Source organism: Protopterus annectens, chromosome 6.part0 (assembly GCF_019279795.1).
Source record: "Protopterus annectens isolate FY-2018-M chromosome 6.part0, PAN1.0, whole genome shotgun sequence".
In the NCBI taxonomy this organism is placed as follows: domain Eukaryota; kingdom Metazoa; phylum Chordata; order Ceratodontiformes; family Protopteridae; genus Protopterus; species Protopterus annectens.
In genome coordinates, this window is record NC_056737.1 from 848,513,873 (window position 1) to 848,532,935 (window position 19,063).

Sequence of the window (19,063 nt, forward strand, 5' to 3'; positions counted from 1 at the left end):
GAAAACTTGTTTCCAGACAGAGAATGTTATCTCCCAGCTGGTGAATGAGGCAGAGCTTGTGTAGGATGTTGAAAATGTAATTGGTCCTATCTCTACATACAGTACGTTTAATTTGGTGGTAGTTTCCATCTTCTGGTGTGCCCATCATAAGTGGCCCTAAATAAGTATGGAGATGTTTACAAGACCATAGCTGTGTGAAATACAGTTGGAGTTTGTACCAGTAGATGAAGGGACTGCATCCATGAGACTATGAGATCCATAAATGAAAGTTTATTTTTTCAAATGCATCTAACAGCTATTCAATGTAGATGGCCTTCTTAGAGTATTCGGGTTAGGGCTGATTGATAGGGTACCTCCTTATGACTCTATTGTTCAACTAGAGACTTCAATATTCATATAGGAAAGAATAGACACACTTGGGAGATGAGACTGGAAGGAATGATGTACCTAATGAGAACCTATGTAAGTCACTCTTACTGTAAAGTGTCTATAATGATCACAGGGATGCTTGTAATTACATTTTGTACCAGAACACACTGAACTAAGGTCATATGTTCTGAATGGTTTACTTTCATGTGTGCATATTGCACAAGGGCGAACAGCAATTGTCTGAAAGGCAGTTTCCAAAGTTTGCAAACGCCAATAGGAAAAAGGATAGAATGTGCAATGAGCGAATGCACATTGACATTTGGCATTTTGGGGTGGATTGCACTATAGTGGGGATCGGGAAATGGTCCCTTTCCCCACACTGTAGTGCAATCTCAAAGTTAGAATATTAAAGTAGAGGGGTGTGGTGGTGCAGCCCCCACTTGGGGGGGGTGCAAGGGTGTTTGCCCCCTTGCTTTACAGCTCATTAATTTTTTTTCTCGACATTTATGTTCGGAAATTAGCTAATCTGCTTTTCAATTTGCTGATTTTCGAACATTTAAAACTGTCGCTGTTTTCATTTTCGTGGTTACGATTCACTCATATGAGCAATCGCACCACTGTCTTTCACTGTTATAAAGGTAAACAATTCCGAACACCTGGCACAAGAACAGTACTGAGCTGTCAACAGCTCATCTGTTGATGATAAACTGTGTTAATAAGAAAATAAGTAGCTGAATATAACCAGGAGCCCCAACCATGCAGCAAGGGTGCTCACAGAACACTTAAAAGGTTCTGCTGCTGCTGCATGGGATTATTTCAGTTCCCACCTTTTGAAACTGTCATATACCTGTGAAAGTCATTGACTTACAGTAAAAATGGACCTCAGTAGGTGAGGCAGCAGCAAGAAACTACAGCCATTCTGTGGTCTGGGTTTGTCATGGTGATAACCCTAGAATACACTGGTGGTCACCAGTGGTAATAAAAGCCAGCAAGTTAAAGAAATAGAACTTCTGCACACTGCTGTCAGGTGTTCTTCAGATTTGCCTAACAGGAAGCAACTGCATATTTCCTAAAGGGAAGACCTGAGTACAGGAAGAGCTTGGTAAGAACAGGAAGACTGGCTGACATCAGCAGGACACACTGCCCACCCTCAGGATGCACCTTGTAGTTGTTTCTTCATTCTCCATCAGGGAAGTCAAACCACTCCAGTGTGCCTGGATCACACACACACACACACACACACACACACACACACACACACACACACACACACACACACACACACACACACACACACACACACACACACACACACACACACACACACACACACACACACACGCACACACACACCCTCCTTCCTCCCATGAGAGGTATGCCCATCCTTCCTTGCCAGCTCCTCAGACAACGCAGCTACAAATTAAACCCAGGTGACCTTGGTCATAGGAATTTTATCCTACAACATGGTGCTGGCAAGAAATTGTTTCACCATCATAATGTCACTGACTGAAGCATTACATATCAAAAATAATAGACATATTTCAGAATCTATATTTTACTTCTTACTTGTTTTACTTGTTTATCTGTACTGATTAATTTGTTTGCGTGTGTTTTTTATTTATCTGTGTATTTACATTTTTATTGCCTTTTTCCTTACATCATGAAAATAAGCCTTCTTAAACAGGATGTGCACTCAAACATGCCAGCTGATACATTTGGAGTAGCAGGCTTATGTATGACTTTTCTTACCCGGACAACATTTAAATGTTACATACACTGAATTTTGAAACATCTATATATAATTTTTCACACTGATAATTTAAGAACTATTTGTAATTTGTTTTAAAACATTTTGAAAGTATGAAATGAGTTTTCAGCTATATATTTCACAGTAAAGGAAATGAACTTTCATAGAGCAGGACAGTTGCAGGTAACCACATTTGTCTAATATTCTATCAGATGCACCAATTTTGCTTCAACATTTTAGTTTAGTGAAGCTTAATAAGGACCTTATAAGGAGTGCTACAATATAAATGAGACAAATATAAAAACCTCATTGCAATTACTGTAAACTTATTGTTTTTTTTTAATACTGCATTTTTTCTTGGAACTTATTGTTTTTGTATTGCCTCACTGCAACTATTGCATTTCGGTAATTTTTTTTTTTTTGGTCTTGTCTTGGAGCTTTTCTCGCCGGGCCTCTACTGAAAATAGGGTCTCTGTGGCACAATGGACTTTCCCGGTAAACAAATGTCAAGAAAGAAAGAAATACTATGTAGTTATAAAATCCCAATTCAGTGATGACAAACTGATGAATATTGAGAGGGGAATTAAAACCTTTGCTACAGTTTTGTCAAGTACAAGAACTTCCTCTATTTCTGTGCTGATGATAGACAGTATATAGTCTGCAAAATAAACCTATATTGGAATTAAAATAATTATATATTGAAATAATTTGTCAGCATTTAGCTGTAAGAAGACTCCACATTTAGGCTTGTTCACTAAAAAGCTGATGAGTCATGCCATGAAAATTTCTATTTATTGCCTTTTAAAGCATTAACAATACAGATCTATTCAAAAGCATCAGAACCATTATGGCAGGAATGTCCTGTATACAAATTTCTGAATACAAATGTCACTGTTTGTGACATTCTTTTAAAACATTAGCACATTGTTTAAGATCCTTATAAGACATAATATTTTAGGTAAGTAAAGGAAATGCAGCATTATATATCTCATTTCATTTTATTGCTCATTACAACATTATGATTATCATGAAAAACTGCAGAAGTTTCTATAAAGAAAGCATTATGATTTCAAGATTATTTTCCTTTATTTGGTGTGAGCTACCTTCTTCATGAACACATTCATCTGTTCATTGGTGAGTACAATGTAGTCAAAACAGAAGCTGAAGTTCACCAGTCAGTATTTCTAGCTAACTGTTCACTATGTTTTTTCTCTGTTTTCACAGTACAAAGGTAAGCATTTTTATTTTGTTTTATTTATTTATTTATTTTGCTGTTGACTACTGCATGCATTTTTGGATAATCTGTCTATGTGCAAAGTAGAGAATTCATTATCAGTTGGTAGGCACTGCACTACCCCAAAATGACAGACGGAAGCATGTTAACATGATGAGTAGATGCACTAATCAAATACTCATGCCATTCATCACACCTACATGGTTGCAATTTTATGGCTAGCAATAGTGTTAGTGGCCATGGAAAGGTGCTTGCAAGCAGGAGCACATGATGTAAAAAACATGGATTGCATCTAGCCAATGCTCAGATATGAGCACAAGCTGTAGCACATATATACTAAAGGCAAGTACATGGAAATAATTCAGAAGGGGGGGAAGTAAAATATGGGAATTAATACACAAAATGTATTTTAATGATTTAGCAATATTGGAGAGTAGAAATATTTAAAATGTATTCATATCCCACAGGCAAGTATGATTAAAGTATATAAGAAGCATTTCATACATAAAACCTGCAATATTGATGTATTGATAATTAATGTAAATGACAACCCAGCAGTTATGCATATAAATAACAACAGACAAGCTAATAAAGGATGTGACAGGGGCATATAGCTGCAGTGTAACAAAGAGGTGTGAAAATGTGATATACATGTTAATTAAAGTGAGATAACAATTAGCGAGAGCAGAAGATACTTTAAGTGATGAATGCATAGAATGCAGTTTTTGCAAATAATAATGTATATACAGGGAATTTATGTATGCAAACTGACAGAACTGCTGTATTATCCATCTCACTATGCATACACAAGAACAAAAGGACCTTACATGTGTAATATCAGTAACTCATAAATGGACATGTTTATGTAAAGAAATGACAGTGGCACCAGTAGGAAAGGAGTTTATCTCCTTTGTATGATCATGTAATTGACAAGCAAGTGTTGAGGGTCATGCCAATCTAATAACAAACAACATTCATAAGTGACCAATGACTAGACAGAGTGGATGACATGTCGTGAGTCCAGTTTTGCCATTGCTGATTTGCAAGCATGTCTAACATAGTAATATTGGTCATGCTCACATACAATTACAGGGAATAGTAGCATTGCAGCCATTCAACAGCAGCAGCACAATAGAAAGTGTTGTAACAGAGGATCAATCACATTTTCTGATGGTCTTGCAGCATGCCATACAGTAAGAAATGTTTATGGACTCACACATCTGACATTAAGCTGTATATTGTGAATGAGACAATTGCAGCATTAAACACATCTGGAGGAAGACAAGCAATAAAAAACATAATTATCTTCTGAATAGGTAATGCATGTGAGCAAGGAATGACCTAAGTAACATCTGTATCATGTCATTTTAAAACACACACACACCAGAACAGATATCAGAGAGATGCATAACAATCATGCACGCCACAGACATATACATTTCAGTCATATAAAGAAGAATATACTTGAAGGACATACAGCACCATATACCATATAAGGTGTATTGATAACATACCTGATATGAAAATTCCTGAAAAAGTTGTGATGTTGCATGTGTGTAAGCCACTGTTGTTGAACAGACAGATTTTGCTAGATTCAAATCCCCACTTATTATATAAGGATCTCTACAGACCCCTGTACTGACAGCATGCACCACATCAGATAGAAATGGAAGCTGTCACAAATAACTGAATTAAATATGTGCATTAACACAGGAGGTATGAAAATAATACGACCAATCTGATTTATTCACAATACCAGAAATGAGCTACATGTGTTACTATCCATGCAACACTGAAAATTGCAATATGACTGCTTCTTTGATAAGGAAGTTGTTTCCAACATGTAGGACACACTCTGTCCCAGAATTGAACACCAGTCTGTCTGTGTAGGCATGCTATAAAATCCAGTACTCAATGCACATGCCACAGGAGACTCACAGCATGCATGCCTTGGATAGCCATTTCAGTGCCATGCAATCACAGCCTGAGATGATATATCATTGCCCAACATAAAAATGGATATGAATAACTAGATACAATGATGTTTATGTAACTTCAGTACATTCATATAATCTTGCCTCTTTCTGGAATTGAACAGCAAGTAATGTGACTCTGCTGGCTAATGACATCTGAATGAACCACAAGTGCCACAGTGGAAGTCATACCAGTAGTATGACACTCCACCTATGCTAACTTATTAAATCATAGGTACGCAATGTAAACAATCTCTGAGATGAAAGGAATCATGGAGGACTCTCACACTGCAAATGGGCATATTTTGACTGTGGTACATTATTCATGCATTAGAGTATAAGGCCCAACAATGATAACAGACACTGAATGTGGATGTGGAACACATGAGCGTTTGACAGCAGACAATACGCAATATTCGATAGTATGAATGCACTATGGTAGAAATGTGAGTACAGTTGTGACATGATTATGTAAAGGTATTACATCATGTTATTTTTAGAAGGGATATGTGTGCTTGTAATTGCTGAAATAGGTTAACAACAGACAGCATGTTGTCTTATTCCCTTGTGCCAGAGGATAACGCTTCCTCTGTATGTTATGAATGGAACATGAAAGCAAATTTCATCATCACTCTGAATAAATACATTGCTATGTGACAAATTGTCCTATGCTTTAGTAAGAGGGATCAATATCTATATGTGTACAAAGCCAATGTGGTTAACAATAGTGTTAGTGACATGTACAGTCACAATAACATTGACAAAATGTAGTCTGGGCAGTAACAAATGGATTTCAGATAACTATATAATATATCAAAAGCTAAACATAATTTCCTGAATTGCTAGCACCACACAACATGTTCAGCTACAAATGAGACAGTGCACAGTTAAACAGATGACATCACCTTTATTAACTGCATGTTTATGCTAATAAGTGTTCAAAGTACACAATAACACTGTGCAGCCACACATCATATATGTTTTTGCCGAATAGTATACACAATTTGAGGGTAAAAGACGCACTCACAGCTGGACCCCAGCATCTTACATATGTAAGCTAGGACCTTTTGAAATACTTAATGCTGTACATAAGCTCAGTGCTTTTTATTGACCATGAACTTTTTATATGGACTTTTTGTGAATTAGTAGAGTTTATAGAATTATAATATGATGGCTTTAACGCAGTCGGCTTCCTTAAATGATGGTAATTAACTAGTAATTGGCTATAAAATGTGATTGGATGAATCATGTTTTAAAAAGTGATGGTTTGTGAGTTTTATATGTCTGATGAAGCATAGGTGTACTACACAAAAGCGATCACATTTGTTCTTTGATATTTGTCTTATTAAAAGTTTTTATTTTTATGCCATGCTGGTCGTCTGCCTGTTTGGATTTACTGATAACATTAATTTGGAATCAGGATTGGACTTGGTCTGGTGCAGTGGTTTTGCTTTTATTGCTTTGCTTTTTTTGCTCTATCTTACATATGTAGTTACGCAATGCACAGCACACTACCAAAGTCATGCAACACAGGAGAATGCTCCCTCCATTTCTAACATACTACAGGTATGTTAGCTCTAGTAATCATTGTGTGGACAAAAAGTTATTTTGTCTGGTAATGCTAATGTCTTCTAGTATCACAGAGTGCCACTGTAATTCAATCTAATAATTAGAAGGTTACATAAAGGTGGTTGTGAGTTGGCCAATGGTATACGACAATAATAACTGTCACACTATTGAAGTAGTGATATAATCCAACCACCTTCCTATCCACTTACATCATCTATACAGCACATTATCAGAAACCAGCACCACAGGAGAATAATGTCTACAATTGAGACATATAGCATGTATCACAAGCTGACATCAGCAGTGTATTGCCAAGGAAATATATCTGGTAGCATTATTTTTACTGCCAATCAGATCTTGTAAATGTTGGCACTACAAATGTGTATAAAACAGTCCAGATTCCATTGGCTGTCATACTTGTAGAAGTTAAGCACTGCTGTATTCGAGCAGCCTACCTATCTAGTTACATATTATAGAGAATAGTACAAGTCATGCAATCATCATAGGAGAAGTCTGACATTCAAATAGCTTCAGTTCACTTGAAAAGCAATGACCTCATCAGTGTTCTGAACCAGGAGTGCAGGAAGACAATATAATGCTGTAATCATGTGCACTTCTTGATGCTACACAAAACACTTGACATTTGAAGAATGGAAAAATCCTCCCCCACACCACTAAACAAATGTTTGCATCACATTCCCAATAAAAACATTAAATGGATATTTTTCAACCCATGGTACTGTTATTTGAAACATTCATTTACAAATGTTTGGACAAAGTATTGCCTAAAGGCAAAGTTTTCTTTACATAATGCATCGAAAATTGTAATCATTACAGTACAAACAGTATGCATAGCTACATGTTTGTGTTGCAGTGACGTTGTGGATGTAAAAGGAGGGCTTAGGGGATGGTATAGTCATCTATGATTTTAAAACGTTTATCCAGAGTATAGATTGATTGAGCACATGCTCACCTGGTCTGGCATAGCCCTGATGAGACCTCATCCAACAGACATCATTCAAGTTTTGGTAGCACCCAGATGTCTAGCTAGGGCAGCGGTAGTAGCAAAGCAACTCATGGCACAGGTAGTTCTGGTAGTCAGGGGTGATGACACTAAACTGAATAGCTTACAATGCATGACTCACACCTGTGCAAGATACCAGGATGCAGTGCTAGCACAGTGCTTGACTGTGTTCATACAAATGCACACATACACACACACACACACACACACACACACACACACACACACACACACACACACACATACACATTGAAAAAAAACAATCACTTGTAATTAAAATAACTAAAGACCAACATTTTAAATTAACACAAAATGGTGAACAGTAGCTTCGATACTCTAAGAAGTCACTGCGGGTAGCACCTGTCATAAATTATAAAAAACTGTGTTTGTTTTAAGTTAAATAATATATGTGTATTTTTGAGACTAATTTATGTTTTGGGTACTTTAAGATTATGTTGAAATTGGTTTGATTTAGAACCTTGTGACTTTGAATTGATTAAGTGGAGTCATCTGATTTTAATGACATCTGATGAAGTCTTGTTATTGTATGAGATGAAAGTGCTTAATAAATGGGGGGGGGGGGGCTGGATTCAATAAAGCTTACACTAAGTGTACACTGTTCTGAGGAACAGACAACACAGACATAACACACACCTTCTTCCTCCTATTTTTAGTTTTCCCACTGATATTTTTGCTGCCTTAAATATTGACAGGGATTCATAAAAGTTACCACAAAGTGTAGACTACATGTACACTTAGCCTAATTTTTCTGAGTAACTAGAAAACACAAAAAATGGGATAAGAATTTTATTGAATACATATCGTGTACACTTAGTGTAGGCTTTATTGAATCCTGGGGGGGTGGGTCTTTTTTTTGCTAAATAAATGTTTTTTTTTTCTTGTTTTACTACCAGTAGTGACTTCTTAGAGTTTCCAAGCTTCTGTTCACCGTTTTGTGTTTATTTTAAAAAAAATCACTTGCTCATGCCAATTTACACACAAAAAAGCTATCTAAACAGTACTGTGTACTGTTCACTGCTATGCATCTGTTGTTACTGGCTTTGAACACTGTGTATTGTGGGAGATACATGTGATTCTTACTTGCACTCAGTCACTTCTTTGTTTTCAGTCTGACCACCCACCCCCACCCTGTGCAAGTGATGATGATTGTGCCCTGGTCTTTGCACATGTTTTTGTGACTTAGGGTTGCATATAAGTCTGATGCACACAGTGGATAGCTGATGCTTGCTTATTTGCAAGACTGGATTTATCAATATGCACTGCAGACCTAAAGAAGTTGATTTCTTGTTTCTCCTCATTTGTGAATGGATTATTCCTATAATTGTTGAACTGCATTGTATTTCAGTTAGTGATGTCATAACAGCATTGGAAACATTAGGTAATTCAGTTTTACTTCTTGGTATAGTTGTGCAAATGAGGTTATAATTGACCTGTTCCATGTTTTATAGAAGGTAGTCATTTGAAATGCTTGATTCACACTATTGTTTCTAAAATGTAACTGTATGTTGCAAACATCTTACAGAGGAGATGCTACTGACATAACTGTACATCTCAGACAAAAGCTCTGCTTAGGGCATATACATATTTCCATATGAGAGTAATCATTTATAAATCCTAGACAACAACTCATATCTTTGTATTTAAATCAGCTAGAACTCACTAAATCTAATAATTGTTACAAAGATTCATTATACTGTGTTACTGTAGCTAAACTACGGATCCTTCTTAAAACTAACATTCTTTCAGAATCTAACTACAGAACATTTTAAACAAAAGTTACATACTTACCATGATGCTAGATATATGTTGTCTTTGCTTTGTTTGGTTCAACATTTGAGTTGTTGGATCTGACCAGATCCAACATCAGCACTTTTCTGAATCATTGAATTCAGGGTTCTGACTCATCTCCTGCACATAATTCCCTCTGTTCCCAGGAATACCTCAGATCAAAGTTGTCTATTTATAAACATAATGTTTATCTGATAGCCAACATATACAAACCTAAGTAACATGGTGGAACAAAAAAAGCTGAAAAAAACATGAGGAACAACAAAACCTAGGCTGTTCAAGGACAAGGCCCCTGGTCAGGTCCAACTGTTTGAGAGGAGCAAAAAAGGACAATTCAGGTTGAGCGCCAATGGAGGGATATTGAACTAGATGAAACCAAGACAGCATGGATCTAGAATTATGGAAAGTATGTAATTTTATTAGAATTGGAGGAACCATACAGTTAATTGCAGACATTTTAGGTCCTGGTGAAGCTGACTGGATGGATGAGTCAGAAAATCTGGAAGAGGGTCCAACACCCAGGGTGCATGTGTTAGATGCTGCTAGAGGAAGGAAAACCAAGCTTGCCAGGGCCAAAAGATTGCAATGAGGATAACTCTGGTCTTGCACCTTCTGATTTTCTGAAGAAGTTTTGTTATGAGAGAAATGGTAGAAAATCCATAAAGGAGACCTGGAGGTGAGTTGTAGACTAAAGCTTCCCTCTATGACTGGCCCTGTGGAGGGATCAGGGCAAAGTAACTGCTGCACGTGTTGTTTACATATGATGTAAAAAGATCACAGAAAGATCGGCCCCAGTGAATGAAAGTCTTTGTTGCCACTGACTGATTGAGGGGCCACTCATTGTGCAGAAGAACAGACATGCTTAGCTTGTTCTCCAGAACACTGGAAGTTCCCAGTATGTATGATGCAGTCAAAAAATGATGGGATGACATTGCCCATTGCTGAACCCCCACGGCTTCTTAGTACAGTGAATATGACTGGGTTCCTCCCTGCTTGTTGATATACCAGACTACCTCCATGTTCTACATCTGGATAGCTAGCACACCCTCAGGGAGGGAGTCCTGAAAGGTTTGTAGTGATAGGGGTTCCACTCTAATCTCCAAGAAGTTGATGTGAAGACATCTTGGGGATCTTTTAAGCACATCCAACCATCCTTCCTCAAAAGAAGTAGAATGGATTAAACAGTGATCATCTAATATCTTGTTTGTTTCAAGAACTGATTGAGTTGACTTAAGTCCTAGATCAGCCTTATGTCCTTCATTTTCTTTGGAACTAAAAAGAAACTGGAATAGATTCCAGATCTTGTCTGGTCCATGGGACCTGCTGGATGGCTTTTTGTTTGGTAGCTTTGCTACTTCTGCTGCTGCAGAGTCCATTTTACTGGGTGGCACACCTGGAGTCTTTCTCTTTTTCTGTGAGGGGAAACAAAGGAAATAACAGAGCCTCTGGTGATTATCCCCTGCACGCATGTTTCTTGTATGATGGCCTGTCAGGCGTGAGGTTGCAGGGATAAGTGCCCTCCCAACTGCCTCCAGAGTGTAGCAGTCAAACAACCCTTCAGGAACACTGGTAAGGTTTCTCATTGAAAGGACCATGAACCCTCTGATTCTGTGGTCTGCCTCTGCCTCTGGGGTGACATCCATTAAAGTTACTCCCCTGTCTAACTTAGGGTAAGTCTGTCCACAGAAGCATCCTAGCTAAATCCCTGGCTTTTCTGAACCACATATAAACCCCACTTCTGGTTGATAGAAAAGGTCCATTGAGTGCTGGAAAATTGATTACAAATACAGACAAGGCTTTGCCTGATTGCTTACTCCTGATATGTGCTCCCTTCACCTTAGGCCAGAACAAGGTCAAACCATCAAAAGGGTCATTGATAAAGAACAACCTGAGGTGAAGGGAACATGTACCAGGAGTAAGCAATCAGGCAAAGCCTTGTCTGTATTAGTAATCAATTTTTCCAACCATTAATGAACATTTTGATGGTCTGACCTTGTTCTGGCCTAATGTGAAGGGAGCACATACCAGGAGTAAGCAATCAGGCAAAGCCTTGTCTGTATTAATAATCAATTTTTCCAACCCCTCAATGGACAAGGCTTTGCCTAATTGCTTACTCCTGGTACTTGCTCCCTTCACCTTAGGCCAGAACAAGGTGAAGGGAGCATGTACCACGAGTAAGCAATCAGGCAAAGCCTTGTCTGTATTCTGAATTCTGTCTGAATTCTTCTGCAAAGTTGCACATATGCATACAAGTGTATCTATGGATAGTGATGCCAGTGCCTGCTACCCTGGCTGTACAATCAGCTGTGTTGGAGAGCACATACATGGACACATTAGACATTCCCCAGGATTTAGTAAAATCAGAGTAGGCACCATGTAGGGCCTACATGGAATGTATCCATGTTCATGGTCACAATTCCCCCTCAGCAGCATGCCATGCATATTAATGATGTCACATTGCCAAGGGATGGCCAAGGAACATGGTTATTGAATCAGTATACAGAGAGGTGTACTGCTAACCATGGCTGCAGATAAGTACCAGACTCCCTGCAATGTCTTTTGTTGTATATTAATGTTATTTATTTTTCCTGTGTTTTCATTTTTATTTTATTTTATTTTTTTAAAAAAAGCATGTTTGAATGGCATGGCACGAAGTGCATCAATGCCAAGCTGTACTCACATATAAGATAGCAGACACCTGCCAGAGATCTAAAAATAGAAACCAGATGCAGTTAATTATTTATGTAAAGGTGTGTTTAAGCATGTCTAAGTGCATTTGTGTGGTGCGGCACAGTGCTCAGCACTGCTTATATGTAGTTCAGTGGTATAGGTGATGGTATACCAGATCTCTTAATATCCTTGTAGCTAAATGGGTAGAATTATGTCTTCATGTGCAGTAGGTCCAGGGTTTGCATACATAGAAGGGAAAATGTGTATTTAATTTTGATATACATATTATGCATTTTTTAATAAAAGATGGCCCTGCTGTGCTCTGCTAAGCTCTGTTCAACTGTACTTAGACCTGCTAAGCACCACATAAACATGGTAATGGCTTACAATGTGCTCTGCTTGACTCTGTTTGGCTGGTTTGCACTCTGCTTAAATATGCTAAGACTACAGTTCTGCAAGTTTTCACTTTTTTCAGCTCAGCTGCACTGGTTTGAGCAGTCCTAGGTGACACAGCACTTTTTTGAATGTTGCCTAATGGCATGTGAGGGTAGGAAAACAGTCTATATTAAGCCCAATAGGTGGGAATACAGCAGAGTCCATTGGAGTTCTGTCACTGACTGTATACTATGGCTGGCAGTGGTGAAGGTGAGTGCTTTTGGGCACAATGTTGGGGCATTATTAAAGCCAGGGTCATGGTAGGGCTCCTTGTACAAAACCATGATGAGAGGCTGCTGCATGGCAGTTTCCAGGGCTTGGATTGTAAGGTGGAGGCCTGGGGCTGGCTGGCCAGAGATCTCACCAGTGTCACTGGTATCCCCCGCACAGATGAGCAGTGTCATCATCACCATGATGAGCTGAAAAGACAGAAGAGGGGACTCTTGGACACCTGGGTCCAAGAAACGAGGGCAGGGAATGCCCCACAAGTATGTAAGTACTTTTTTCTCTGTTTTATCAATATGTAATCTGAATGTCTGGAAAACTGGCATGCATAATGGTGTGCTTTTCTCCCAACAACTGTAGCTGAGAGGGCTTGCAATGTCAAGTCACATGCACCGTGAGTGTGGTGAGTACAGATGTATTATGCTAACTGTAGTGAAATAAGCAAGAAAGAGTAAAGCATCAACTGAAATGAAATATATACAGTAAAGTTTGTTGTGCGATAAATGTGGACTTAGAGCTGTAGTGCACTAAATGAATAATGCCAACTTTAGTGCAATAAAAACATGAACAATATCAGTAACTACCTTAAAGTATATACAATAAAGTTTCTAGTGCAATAAATGTGGAATTAGAGCTGTATTGCAACAAATGAATAATGCCAACTATACTGCAATAAAAACATGAAACAATACCAATAATCACATTAAAGTATATACAATAATATTTTTAGTGCAATAAATTTGGAATTAAATCTGTATTGTAATAAATGAGTAATGCCAAATGTAGTGCAATAAAAACATGAAACAATACCAATAACACCAAGGCAAATTGTGTACATCAGGATTGTGTTGTCGTGACCATTGAAGTAGAGCTGTTGAGGCTGTAAGGTAAGGAGCTCTAGTCAAGTATAACACTGTAATAGTTGTAGCATGCAAATCTAATGGCTGCAAATTGTATTGGTTAATTCATATAAGTATTGTTTAAGGCTGTTTTTAGGCCAGTATTTGTCACATAATGCTCTGTCATCCACAGACATTAGGTAATAAAGGTATACGGGTGAGGTAGCTTTCCGACAAGAAGAGACCAGCACACAAAGAACAGCTCATGGGCACAGTTTTATTAATGAGCCCATACAGTGATATACCCAAAGGGTAAATTCAAAAAATAAGCATACAGTTTTGGTAAACAGCCTTCCTCAGTGCAACAAATAACACAAACTCATTCCTTCCACTCTTCTTATACACTTATCAACCCCAATTAACAGCATAATTAATATCTAAAGCTGTTCATTAATTACAGGTGGAAAAAGTGCACCCAGTTTAACAATCCATTTATGTTCCTTGTAGTCAAGCAAATAATGTAAACAAACTTTTGAGATATTGCCAGCCCATATTCTATCAATAATAGTAAAAGTAAATCCAGTTGTTATATGTTTCATACTATGTTTGTATAACGCATTAGTAATTCTGGCACATTTGACATCTCTCAAATGTTCTGAAATCCTAAGTTTAAAAGGACGTGATGGCTGACTGACCTGGTGGGGCAGACTTGCCCTGGCACCTAGCCTCCAGCACAGTCACCTTCGGGACAGTGAAGGAGCAGTGTCGACAGTAACATGGGTGGGGATGTGATTCATGCTGCTGCCATCTGGAGGCATGTGCAACTTGAATTCCATAACACCCTCCCCATCCAAGGTGTTCACCACCCTCATGTGTCACACACCACCCCTGTCTGCTGTCTTGTCTGCCTTGTCTGCCTGCGAATCCATCTTCGCCTACCCAACTTACCCCCCCCCACATGTACCTATATCCCTTCTCCAACATTCCACTCTCACCTTAATAAAAAAAAATGGGCACCTCTCCACCCAAAAAAAAATTGCCCCATACTCAGCTCTCCATTTCATGCACATGTCCACTGGACACAAGTAATTTGGCCCAATTGGCTTGACAATGCAGTTATGTTGTCCTCACCCCCCCCCTTGGGGCTGGAGAATACAAATTCATCTACAAATTATGTCAAAGTGCACAGCTGTTGCTGTACGAGAAATGGATGGCTATGGCTCTTTCCTACACTCTTCCTGCACATCCCTACTCACCTTGTACTATGTTTTTCCCCTGCTTGCCCCCATTTCACCACTTTCCTATCATTCCCTTTTTCTTTCTTTATATTTTTAGTGCACATTTGCACAGAGCTGTGTGGCACCCGCACTGTGCAGCTTCCCTTAGCTGAGCTTAAATGGAGCTTTAATGAATAAATGTGTTTATTACATTGTCAGACAAATGTACAAAATAAACACCACTGTCATGTTTCGAAACCAATCCCCTAACATCTACAGCACACTGCATTAACCCACCACGCCATGCAGATCTTAATTAAAACCACTATTTTGAGCAAAACATACTGATTGCCACTAAACAGTCATTGGATGTATCTCAGTAGACCTGTGCACTGCACCACACTGCACAAACTAGAATAAAATTTAATGGGAAAATGGGAATGTAACTTGAACTCTGGTGCAATAATATATTACTAGACAGCCACAAACATAATAATGGATGTAAGTGAGGCCTGTGATAGCAGTTAAATGTCCCCATTTAGCAGCAACATGTTGAAACACACCTACTAAGGCATCAATGGCAAACTACATGTTCAACGAGGACCCTGGTGCAGAAATACAGCCATAGAAAGCCATGCACATACTGATGGATGCAGACAATGTGTGTCACAGCCTGTATGTCTGCACATATATCTTGCAAACACACCTACGGCAGCAGGGACTCAGTAGCTCAGTTTGTTAAATGCCTTGTATACAGTGCATTTTGCCATGCACAGTCCTGGGTTCAAATCCAGTTTAGTGTACTGTGAAGACAGCGAGTAATGACTGAGTCATGAAATCTTTATCCACACAGCTTACTGCTAATTAATGAACTTCTATTATACCTATCAACCTGGAAACATCAAAAATCTGGACAAAGGCCCATGAAAAATAGGTAGAAATCTGTATGCAGATTAACATAAAATTTGCATACATAATTATGTAACCCTGCCCACTCCAATGGAATTGTGAGATACCAACTTTTAAACACAAACTGAAGAACAAACAACCAAAATATGGTTCCAGACCCTGTAGTAAATGGTAACAATTTTTTTGAAATGTGTAGCAATGATGTTCATTGGGAAGGGAGAAGATGATGAACCTTAGGATTTTGTTTTTGGTGACTTGCAGTATGTGGGTTTTGTGGTAAACGTTGGGCATTTAATGGCAGGCAATATTCTAATTTTAGCAAAAGAATATTACAGTTTGCAAGGATCTCCAAAAGTCATTCTCCATGATCTACTGATCAGTGGCATAGCCAGAGTTTGTGCCACCCAGGGCTGCCTGAGTTTGCCACCCTTCCCCCTTCACAAAATCATGGTCGAATGGGGTGCCCCATATACAGCCCTCCCTCCACAGCCATTCCAATGTCCCATTACTTGGCTATTTCACCCTATTTACCATAAACACTGTAATGTGCATACTGTTTTATTTCTACAATGATTATTTGGATTTCATTTAAAACTTTTTATTTTACATTTTCAAGCACAAACACTAATAGATAGTTGCTAACAGTCTCACAATGAAAATAGACTTAGCATTAAAACTTTTCAGCCCTTGAAACTCACATTCATTGAAACGGCATTGAAACCCACATTCAAAGAAATTTCATCTGGCCAGTGTTGGATAAAGATTATCTTTGGGCTGTTTTCAAATCATAGACCCCTTGCACACAAAACATACGTGTGTTCTTTGATACACCTTCCTAAATGTATTAAATTATATTCCTTGCATAATACAGCACACTTGTTTTAGAGCGTGTTTTAAATTTATTGTTTTGAACATTTTTCCAGTAAGCAATGAAACAAAATGCAAGAATCAGTAATGACAAAACTGACTAATTCAGAACATTTCCATCATAAAAGTCTACTCAAACTTCTACAATCCACCAGTATCAGTAAATATGCACAATCTCTGCAGAACTAAAAGTCATCCAAATAATTCCACATTAAAGAGATCTGTAACTAACGAAGAGGTTGCTGCTAGCAAACAACTTTATATTTCATTGTTTCATCTACAAGGAAAGTGCCTGTTGCCCTTGAAGAATAAATTGCCTATGTTACATTAAAACATGATAAGCTGGTAATATTTCAGTAGGGAATGGATGGCAAACTGATAACAGTTTCATAGTTACTATTTATCTCCACCAAAGGAGGACATTCTCAGGACAACAGCATCCACCCCCTTTAAAAGTACAACAAAGTACAGTACCAGCAATCCATCTACTTACTACGGCAGTAGAAACCACAGCCTTCTGAATCAAAAGCAAGTATACTACCTGTTGTGCTACTAACAATACAAGTACACTTTGCATAAGCAGTACTAAACATATTTTTCCCTGAAGAACTGTGCAGTACAAGAAATCAGGAAAAAGCCAAAATTTATTGGAGGAGGACAAAGGCTCAAAACTGGGGATACATTTTAAGCATTGCTTGTATAATCTTAGAAAGTTGATAGAATAAAATGTTGTTGCCATGTGTTTCCTGAAAGATAGGAAGACTGAGACTTAAATGGCTATCATTATTTAGTGAATTCACTTCTCACCGATTTGCCAGAAAACCACAAATTTTAAGACGAACAGACCAAAAGAAAGAGCCAAATATTCTAGACATTCTATGAAAATTTTTACAGTTGAGAGCTGTAACTCCTTAAATCACAAGTGGGTAGAGAATTCAGGCTCTTGTTTCTTGTACCCTAAGGTACAGGGTTTGAGCCTGAGTAACCCCAACCACTAGGTGTACCTAACTGGGGCATTTCACACACACACACACACACACACACACACACACACACACACACACACACACACACACACACACATTCCACTCCACAATAAAGTGCATGTAAAATAAACTGCAATTCTTAAATAACTGCTTTCAGCTCTGTACGTAAATATAAATAACAGCTCTGTAGTAAGAACAAGAACATTCAGCTCAGTTCTGAAATAACTGCATTCAGCTCTGTTCTGAACTAAATGCATTCAGCTCCATTCTGAAATAACTGCATTCAGCTCTGTAGTAAAATAAAACACAACTGCAGTAAGAACATTCCTCGTAAATGTACAATAAGAACATTCAGCTCTGAAATAACTGCTTTCAGTTCTGTAAATCTGCAATAAGAACATTAAGACCTACCTTACTGGAACACTCATTGGCATCAAAACATGCTATATTTAAAATTGTGCTTGTCGCTTGTGGACAGGATCTGCATGCTTGACATGATGGGATGAGACCATTCTTAAAGAAACACACACCTATGCAATTTTATTTTTAATATAGTTACACAGCTTTTTATTTTAATTCATCTAAAAGTGCAAACTTCCCCTCTTGCTCCATCCCCAGCTATGCCCTTGCAAGTGAAGCAGGTTGTACTAGATTTTCAGCTCCTGTCCTGCTTCCTGGTTTAAAGTTGGATTTGTAAATCATGATAAAGCACTAAGTCACACTGTCCAGACTCCAGGCTAGCTACTGTACTGTACCTAGTTAAATCACTAACATCATGAACTGTTGAAGTGGCAAAGTTAACTATTTATAACAAAGAAGTGGGCACTGTGCAGCCAATTGCAGAAATTGTATCTAATGCAGTTTCTTAAATTCTTTTTTACTTTTTAGTTGCCTAGTCCTAGAGGAGGAAGTTGGCCTACCAGAGCAAATCAAGTTTCTAATCCTGTCGGATTCCATGAACCTGATTCCTGCATACAAGGGTGGGTGAGCACTGGATGGAATCTGCTGCTGCTGCAAATTGCAGAACTTAAATTGTGCACAAGGCAGGTTCCAGGCTAGCTTTGCTTGCTGCTGCTACTGCTATTATTTTCTACTACCACAACCATCAAAAGCAGTTCTGTCCCAGGCTCCAAGTATGATGCCATCATACACACTGAAGACATTGCAGGCTATGCTGGCAGTGCATGATT